The following is a 9,958-nucleotide window of genomic DNA, read 5'->3' as shown; positions in this document are numbered from 1 at the left end:
GAGTTTATTCAGTAGTAAGTCTCAGAGGCTGAAACATTCTAGGCTTCAATTAGCAGATGACAGTTGGAAGCTGAAACCCTTAGGTTCTGGGCTTACAGAAGACTAGATTGTATAGAGGCTAGAAGTTCCCAGGCCTAAGCCTAGGAATAGAACAGAGATTGAAATGCTTTTGGCTCAACCCAAGCCATGTATTTGTTAATCTAGCACTCTCATCTCATCCCATAATCTTAGGAAATAAAAGCAACATTTACATAAATATATACAGGTTTACCTATTTGTTTTAATGAATTCACTAGTGAGATTTTTTTAATATTTTACATGGTGTATTTTCCATTAACAAATAAAGAAATCTAATACTTGAAAAAAGGAAAATTAATTTTTAACACTATAATTATTATGAGTACTGAGTTATTCCTAGATTCCAATAAGAAGTTTGGCTGAAGATAGCAATAATGTACTGCACAAAGGAAAAAAAGGTAGACAAATTTTGAAGTTTAAACCATTCAGAAATGCTTGCTGTAAATATATGTTTAACATGACTTGCAGACTTATGTATTATATAGTGTGCATGTACACTGCAGCATCATCTCATCTCACTAATATGTATACTTTTTATGAGCTTCTGTTTCAGTTAAAAGTGCATTTAATAGGAAAGACAGAATAAAGTAAATAAGTGAAACATGCTGGCAGAATTTGTTATCCATATGGAGAAATTGCATACATATTCCTATTTCACTTCATGTACAAAAATAAATTCAAAATGTTATAATACTATAAATGTCAAAACCCAAGTGCATTATTATTAGAAGGAAATTTGTGTATCTGTCTTTAAGCAAGAAAATACCTACAGATGTCATAAGTGAAATATTCACAGATTTTTCTAGGTAAATGTTTAAAACTCATATCCTTCTAAAATAAAATGAAAGTCATGTATAGTATTGAAATACAACAGAGTGAGAAAAGATCTGCTGTTCCTCACCAACAGAGACCTAAAAATTAAAAGGAAAATTAAATAAAGTAATATTTTATAATGGAGCAAATGATGTAGTTCTCAAGTTTTGAAACTGGATATGTGCACTACTGATAAGAAAATCCTGCTAAAATGCATGTGTTATAAACTCAAATCACAAGATATTGTGGCTTATACAAAGTTTTCTTTGTTGGTTCTCTGCTTTTCTGGAACCTGGGAACGAGTTCTGACTTAAAAAGTCTAGCAGTTTTGATTTTGATCTTAAACCCGACTGGATAATATGTTTTCTTTGAAATCTTTAGCCATCTAAAATTTAAAATTATATTATTCCAAAGATTATTGAACTCTTACTACTCATACAGTTCCTAGGACCATCTACATCATATTATTATATTTGCTTCTTACACTGACTTTAAAGATAGGGAAAATGTATATATCAAACACAATCAGGGTTGTGTAAATTTATGTCATTTTTCCATGACTGCTACAGAAGGACCTCAATCGGGTTCTCAATCTGCAGGAAAACTCAGAGTTCCAATTACAGGCGAGCAAGGAGTTGGTATGGATGACAAACAGACGGGGACACAGAGAGAGTGCATATCTGAATGTAATTTTTCCAAGCAAACACCAGACTTTTAATACAGATGAAAAACAAGAAAGCTAGGCGAATACATCAGCCAAAGTACATTGACACAAAACAAAGAAAATGCATACATAAAAAGCTAGGGGAAGCCAGGCCCTGTTTACAACTGAGAATAGGAACAACCCTCAAATAAGATCAGCTAAACACAGGAGCCAGGTGAATGCTCAGATGAAATGCTAGTTGTCTTAGGGTTTCTATTCCTGCACAAACATCATGACCAAGAAGCAAGTTGGGGAGGAAAGGGTTTATTTGGCTTACACTTCCATACTGCTGTTCATCACCAAGGAAGTCAGGACTGGAACTCAAGCAGGTCAGGAAGCAGGAGCTGATGCAGAGGCCATGGAGGGATGTTCTTTACTGGCTTGCTTTACCTGGCTTGCTCAGCCTGCTCTCTTATAGAACCCAAGACTACCAGCCCAGAGATGGTCCCACCCACAAGGGGCCTTTCCCCCTTGATCACTAATTGAGAAAATGCCTTACAGTTGGATCTCATGGAGGCATTTCCTCAACTGAAGCTCCTTTCTCTGTGGTAACTCCAGCTGTGTCAAGTTGACACAAAACTAGCCAGTACACTAGTCTATTGTTAAACCCACCACCAGGGGTCCTTTAGTAAATATCTGATTATGCTATTCCTCTGGGCCTAGTGAAAAACATGCACCCAGGAAATTCCATTCTACTAACCCTTTCATGAATAATACTACAGTTCCTCCTAAAATCACAGACCACTTTTTCCCTAGGCCATTGTATATTCCTGTATATGGGTATGACTCAGCTATTGTTCTAAGTAATTACTATGTAGACTAGCCCTGAGCTTTCTAGCTCTAGTCAAGTAAATTGTAATGCCTGATTACTTTCACTGTCTCTACTAGAGGTAAATTTGAATGTTACTGAATAGGTAACATTCTTACTGAATTCCAAGCTCAGGGTTGGCTTCAAGGACTTCCTAGGACATTGGAACATTGGTGGAGGCTAATCCAACTTATCTGTATGTCAAAATCAATCCTTAAAGGCACTTATAATAAAACAATACTGAAAGAGAGCACACAGATCCATACACCAGAGTAACGTGGGGACAGGTTTGGGGCATATGTCTATGGGAATGCCAAGGTTCCAGGATGCTAAGTTTCTGTGAAACTCTTTGCCTCGGGACTGCTTCCAGGCTTTTAGGCCTGTCACACAGACTTCACTGGAGTGGATGTAGCACATGACCATAATGGTAATCCAAAGACCTTGAAACTAGGTCTTCTTGACTCTCTAGCACATGATCTAAAATTGTTCATTGCATATATGTGGTCAACAAAATGCAAACTAAATCATTTGACAAGGCTAGAACTTAATTGGTAATGTAACAATGGCTCTAATCATTCTTCCTCCTCATGCACCTGGTAAGACATTTTATAAAATGTATAAACCTGTTACTGAGTCCATTGCAACCCATAATTGTACACATGCATATGTGTACATAAAAACATGCACTCATATTATTCTATATGGTTTCCAGAAAATTACTGAAACCCATCCTGCATCTTTCCAACATTAGCTTGTGCCTACCTGCTCTACACATGGTGATTAGGACACTTGAAAATTATGATTAAATTGTTTATGCAAAAGTCTTGTAACTTTGAACTAAAAAAAAAAATCACTCAGAGATTAATACTACTTGGCTCATCTTCCAGCAAACTCAAGTTTAGTCCCCAATATCCACACCACAGCTCAGAACCATTTGTAACTACAGTTCTAAAGAGCACTATCACCTTCTGGCCTACCTGGGCACCAAGTATGAATGTGCTGCACATATATACACACAGGTAAAATACCCATGCATGTAGAATGAAAAAAAAAAGTATTATAATTCCAAGGGAACTGTTTACTACTTTTAAATTTTCTTTTTTCTTTTAAAATTTGATTTATTTTGTGTGACTATAGATTAAATAGAAACATAGGACTAATGATAAATAATTTAAGGGAAAAGAGCTTCTAGGCAAGAGAACCCAAACTTCTAGATCTCTATCTACATAGAATGGCATCTTATATTGATATCAGGAACACAGAAAAATAATGCTTCCTTTCCTCATTGGTTATGGCATTTCTGTTATTGAGAGGTGGAATATGTAAATACATGATATATACTGGGAACCAAACTGTCTTCCAAACTAAACTATAATATCTAGTTTGTGGCTAGTTCTGTAACAGAAAAATCTAGAGCAATATGATACTCTTGTTTAGAATGAATAATGGAAAAGGCTCCTTAACATGCTGACAGAATGTTAGTTAATTGCAATGATTAGAATTCGTATTTAGGTTGTTGTAGATCCATTTGAGTTAACTGATAAAAACCCATGCTTGATGAATAAGTATCAATTCAGTCCTTAATATTTCTTTGGGTTTTTGTTTGTTTGTTTATATTCTTTAACATCTATATATTGTCAACAAACAGTCAAAATTTTCTTCAATAATCCCAGCTCTATGTCAGTGCATTTTCTTTGACGTTGTGACTATACAGTGTTATTAATGAAAAAAAATCAGTGTACTACCTAGAATGAAGCAGTCACAGTAAAACAATTATTGATATTTTATGCAGCTTTTTTCTTCTGTGGTTCATCTGAATTTTCGCTAGGATTGTTTGTGACAGACCAACTACTTGAAAGTAGAAGATGAAAGTATCTTACTACTATATACTTTTAGTGGCTGAAAATTGATATGCAGCTGTTGTGTGACTATTTCTTGCAAGACATAAACAAATGTCTGTTCTCCTCAGTTAAGGCAAGATGACAGAACAAAGAAACAGTTCCACCCAAGTCAGAGGTAGTAAATCAGTGAATATATTGGGATTGTTTCGCGGAGTGTAGGTGAGGGGTAATTTACTCCATGGCAACTATAACTCTGAAAGCTCACCCCAACATGGGCCATGACCCACTACTTGGAAGTTACATCCGTGGATTTTCCTGCAGTACCTACACATGATTTAGTGGTCAGTTTCCCTCATCAGCAATAGTTAGTGCTTGTACTATTTTGTGGAGGGGCTTTGTGTAAATTTCAGCTGTCTGAAACTTGCATGTTTGTTTGCTTTCTGAGGTTTAAACAGTCTCCCCTCAAGGAAGAAATGTTTCAGTTCAGAGGAAGTAATTACAAACAGCACCAGAATGCTTTATTTCACTTTGTCAAAATCATGCCATCATTTATTTTACTTTACCTTGTAGTGGTAAAACACTCTTTATATTTTGTATTTTTCATTTAATTTTAAATTTAATATTATAAGTAGAGGAAAAACAGTATATTAAAGAAATCACAGTATAAAAACTCACTTTCCACTAATGTATTACTTAAAATGATAAAAACTTCTCTTAGATTCTCCTGGTTGATAATACTTTAAAGGTACAATGGTTAGCGCATTCCTCCTATTTAGGGTGCATGGTAAGCAACGGTGTTAGGAAATTTTAAATCTTTTTTTCATTAATTTATTTTTGCATTTTACATCCTGATCACAGCCTTTCTCCCTCCTCTCCTCCCAATCCTGCCCTCACAGTCTCCTTCTTCCATTCCCCCTTCACTTCTCATTAGAGAAGGGCAGGCCCAGCCATGGGTACCAACATGCCCTGACACATCAAGTCACAGCAGGACTAGGCACATCCTCTCCCATTGGGATCAGACAAGGGAGCCCAGCTAGAGGAAAGGGATCCAGGGATAGGCAATAGAGTCAGAGACCACCCCTGCTTCAATTGTTAAGGGGTTCACATGAAGACCAAGTTGCACATCTGCTACATACGAGTAGAGGCCCTAGGTCCATACACTGGCTACTGGGTCAGTGTCTGCGAGCCTCCATGAGCTCAGGTTAGTTGAATATGTAGGTCTTCTTGGGGCATCCTTGAACCTTCTGGCTCCCCCAGTCCTTCTTTTGGACAAGACTTCCCAGCTCTGCCTAAAGTTTGGCTGTTGGTCTCTGTATCTGTTTCCATAAGTTGCTGGGTGAAGCCTCTCAGAAGATAATAATGCTAGGTTCCTACCTGCAAGCATACGTAGAATATCATTAATGTTATCAGAGGTTGGTTCTCTTCCATGTCATGGGCATCAAGTTGAGCCAGTCATTAGTTGGCATTCCCTCAATCTCTGCTCCTTCATTATCCCTACGAATCATGTAGGTAGGACAATTTTGTGCTGCAGATTTTCTGGGTGGTTTGGTGTCCTTCTCCCTTCATGGTAAATCCTGCCTGTGTATGGGAGGTGGCCACTTAAGGCACCATATCCCTGCTGTTAGGAGTTTTAGATAGGATCACCCCCCTATAGAGTCCCATGAACCTTCCCATCTCTGGACTCTGGCTTCTACCAGAGATGCACCCCTCACCCCCTTTTCTATACTCTAAGCCCTCTCCCTGCTCACTGACTCTCAACAACTGATTCCTATCTCCATTCCCTTCCCCACACCATCTCCCTCTCAGTTTCCACCCCCATCTACCTCTGATATCTATTTTATTTTCCCATCTGAGTGATATTCACAGTAGCACCAGGTCCTCAGTGGAGAACCTAGAGACAATACCCAAAGAGCTGAAGGGGTTTGCAGCCCCATAGGAGGAACAACAATATGAACTAACCAGTACCTCCAGAGCTCCCTGGGACTAAACCACCAATAAAAGAAAACATATGGTGGTGCTAATGAGTCTAGATGCATATGTAGCAGAGGATGGCCTAGTCGGTCATCAATGGAAAGAGAGGCCCTTGGTCCTGTGAAGGTTCTGTGCCCCAGTATATAGAAATGCCAGGGCCAGGAAGTGGGAATGAGTGGATTAATGATCAGGAAAAGGAGGGAGGGGATAGGGAATTTTTGGAGGGGAAACTAGGAAAGGGGATAACATTTGAAATGTAAATAAAGAAAATATCTAATTAAAAAAAGAAAGAATCCTCGCTTGGGCTCTTCTTGTTACGTAGATTCTTTGGGTCTGTGGATTTTAGCATGATTATTCTATATTTTTTGGCTAATATCCATTTATAAGTGACTACATACCATGTGTGTTGTTGTGGGTCTGGGTTACCTTATATGGGTACCTTTATTTTCTAGTTCTATAAATTTCCCTACAAATTTCATGAAATCCTTTTTTTAATAGCTGAGTAGTATTTCATTGTGTAAATGTATGCCATTTTCATTATCCATTATTTGGTTGAGGGACATCTAGGTTGTTTCCAATTTCTGGCTATAATGAATAAAGATGCTATGAACATAGTTGAGCAAGTGTACTTGTGGTATGGTGGAACATATTTGGGTATATCTCCAGGGGTGGTATAGCTGGACCTTAAGGTAGAACTATTCCCAGTTTTCTGAGAAACCATCAAATTGATACCTACAATGATTTTAAAACTTTAGATTCCCACCAACAACGAAGGAGTGTCCCCTTTGTTTCATATTGTCACCAGCATGTGTTTTCACTTGAGCTTTTTTATTTTACCTATTCTGCTGGGTGTAAGATGGAATCTCATAGTTCTTCTGATTTGCATTTCCCTGATGACTAAGGACTTTGAACATTTCTTTAATAACATCTAGGTCATTAGAGATTCCTCTGTTGAGAATTCTGTTTTGCCCTGTACCCAATTTTTAGACTGGGTTATTTGGTTTTCAGGTGTCTAATTTCTTGAGTTCTTTATATATTTTGAATAATAGCCCTCTGTCCAAAGTAGGGTTGGTGAAGATCTTTTCCCATTTGTGAGCTTCCATTTTGTCCTTTTGATAAGAGTCCTTTGCCTTAGTGAATCTTTTTAGTTTCCTGAGATCCCTTTTATTAATTGTCTTAGTAGCTGAACTGTTGTTATTCTGTTCAGGAAATTGCCTTGTGTACCAATGCATTCAATAATATTCCCTAGTTTCTCTTCTACTAGCTTTCAAGTATCTGTTTTTATGTTAAGGTCTTAGATCCACCTGGACTTGAGTTTTGTGCAGGGTAATAAATATGGATATAATTGAATTCTTCTACATGCTTATGTCCAGTTAGATGAACATCATTTGTTGAAAATACTTTTATTTTTTTCTCACCCCATTGGTGGGAATGGGGTGTTGAAGTATCCCACTATTGTATGAGTTCAATGTGTGATTTAAGCCTTAATAATGTTTCTTTTATGAATGTGACTACCATTGCATTTGGGGGAAAAATAGAACTCAGATGTCTTCTTTGTAGATTTTCCCTATGATGAGTATGAAGTGTCCTTCCCCATCTCTTTTGATTAATTTTGGTTGAAAGTCACTTTTATTAGATATTAGAAAGGCTACTTCTGCTTGCTTCTTGCCTCTATTTGCTTGGACAACCCTTTTCCAGCCCTTTACACCAAGGTTGTGTTTATCTCTGTTGCTGATGTGTGTTTCATGTGTGTAGCAGAATGATGGATCCTGTTTTCCTATCTCTTCTGTTAGCCTGTATTTTTTTGAAAGATTTATTTTGTTTATCTTATATGAATACACTGTTTATCTCTCTTTATACACACCAGAAGAGGGCATCGGATCCCATTACAGATGGTTATGAGCCACCATTTGGTTGCTGGGATTTGAACTTATGACCTCTGGAAGAGCAGTCAGTGCTCTTAACTACTGAGCCATCTCTCCAACCTCAGTCTGTGTCTTTTTACTAGGGAATTGAGTCGATTGATACTGAGAGATATTAATGACTGTTAATTCTTGTTATTTTGATCTTAGTGGTAGTTATAGTAGTAGTAGTAGTAGCAACAGTGGTAGTGTGTGTGTGTGTGTGTGTGTGTGTGTGTGTGTGTGTGTTGAATTTTACATCATTTTCACCCTCAGTCTCCTTGTAAAATCCCTCCGACATCTCTGGAAGTCACTTTCAACTTTAGGGTCTTTTATTTATTTATTTTTTATTGTGTGTGTATGTGCGTGCGTGTGTGTGTGCGTGCGTGTGTGTGTGTGTGTGTATGTGTGTGTGTGTGTGTGTGTGGTGTTTGTTAAATTTTAACGTTCCCTTTTCAGAAGAATACAATACACTTGTACTGCTTCCAAATTTTTATGTGAATGTTAAGAAAGGATTCTTAGAGATGAGAATTAACCCTATAGGTTGCAGGTTGCTCCTGTTTCCTTTAGTGAGCTTTCTCTAATAAAAAAAAGATTCTAGCATTGTCTAACATGTAAAAAAGTAGCTCATTTCATCTCACAGAAAGGAACATAGGCTTTGAAATGAGGTAAAGTGATGTCTCTTTGCCTTTTAAAACTTATGAATAGGAAATACCATAGCATAATATTTTTTCTTTTCATAATGCTGGTACATTATGAAGGAAAATTGGTATAAAGCAGCTTCCTAATAGTGTGACTACTTAGATCTATCTTAAGCATTATGAACACAAAGTCAGAGAGCCGATTTAAAAACTGCATGTGAATATATATATATATATATATATATATATATATATATATATATATGTTTATATCTGAGTTTCTCTGTGTCTTTATTGGTCTTTGACAGTTTCTCGAACTTTGTCTCTCTCTGTTTCTGTCTCTTTCTCTGTGTGTTGTGTTGCGTTGTGTTGTGTTGTGTTGTGTTGTGTTGTGTTTTCTTGACTGATTCAGTACAGGTTCAAAGAAAACCCATGGGTTTTATTTGTAAAGGTATAAAATGAGTCAAATTTCCACTCTATACTATATTCTGAATGAACTTTCTTCCATGAAATGCCCATAAAGCTACATCAATTTGTTTTATCATGTGTGCTAAGTGATTTTAGTATTTCAAATTGATGGTCCATCTCTATTCTGGGTTGTGCTGAGATTGAACTGGGTCTTGGTACTCATTTAAAGAATATATAGATAATACAATTTTCTCTTTCTACTAGTGCATACTTTATGTCTATACTATTCCCTCACCAAGTTTTTAAACTCACAATAATTTGCTGTCATGATGAATAGAATTCTTGTGGACAAGTGAAAAAATCTTGAATCAAGAGACTAATTCCATGATTTTGGCTTTGTCACTAACTAGATAGATAATTGAAGGTGAACCACTTCTCCTTCTTAGAATTCATACTAGTTATTTTTAGAAAATATTTATGTGCTATGTTATCCATAAACACCTGTAAATTGTGGTTTTAAGGCTCTCTTTGTCAGATAATAGCATATATTTTGAAGCATCATTTTTTTCAGTCTCTTTGGGAAAATATTTCCCATTACAAAATTTTAGCAGTCATTCAAATTCCCTGGATATGTTTTTCTTTGTCATTCTGAGAAACAATTCATCACTGAAGCACAGTAATATCTATATCTTCCTTTAACCTACAGCTCTTTAGTAGTACAATAATAAATAAGCTGACAGGATTTATTGACAAAAGAGGGGTTCATTGTATGAGTTCATCTTTTTATCCTTTGA

Source organism: Mus musculus, chromosome X (genome assembly GCF_000001635.26).
Source record: "Mus musculus strain C57BL/6J chromosome X, GRCm38.p6 C57BL/6J".
Taxonomy (NCBI): domain Eukaryota; kingdom Metazoa; phylum Chordata; class Mammalia; order Rodentia; family Muridae; genus Mus; species Mus musculus.
This window is presented reverse-complemented; position numbering follows the sequence as displayed.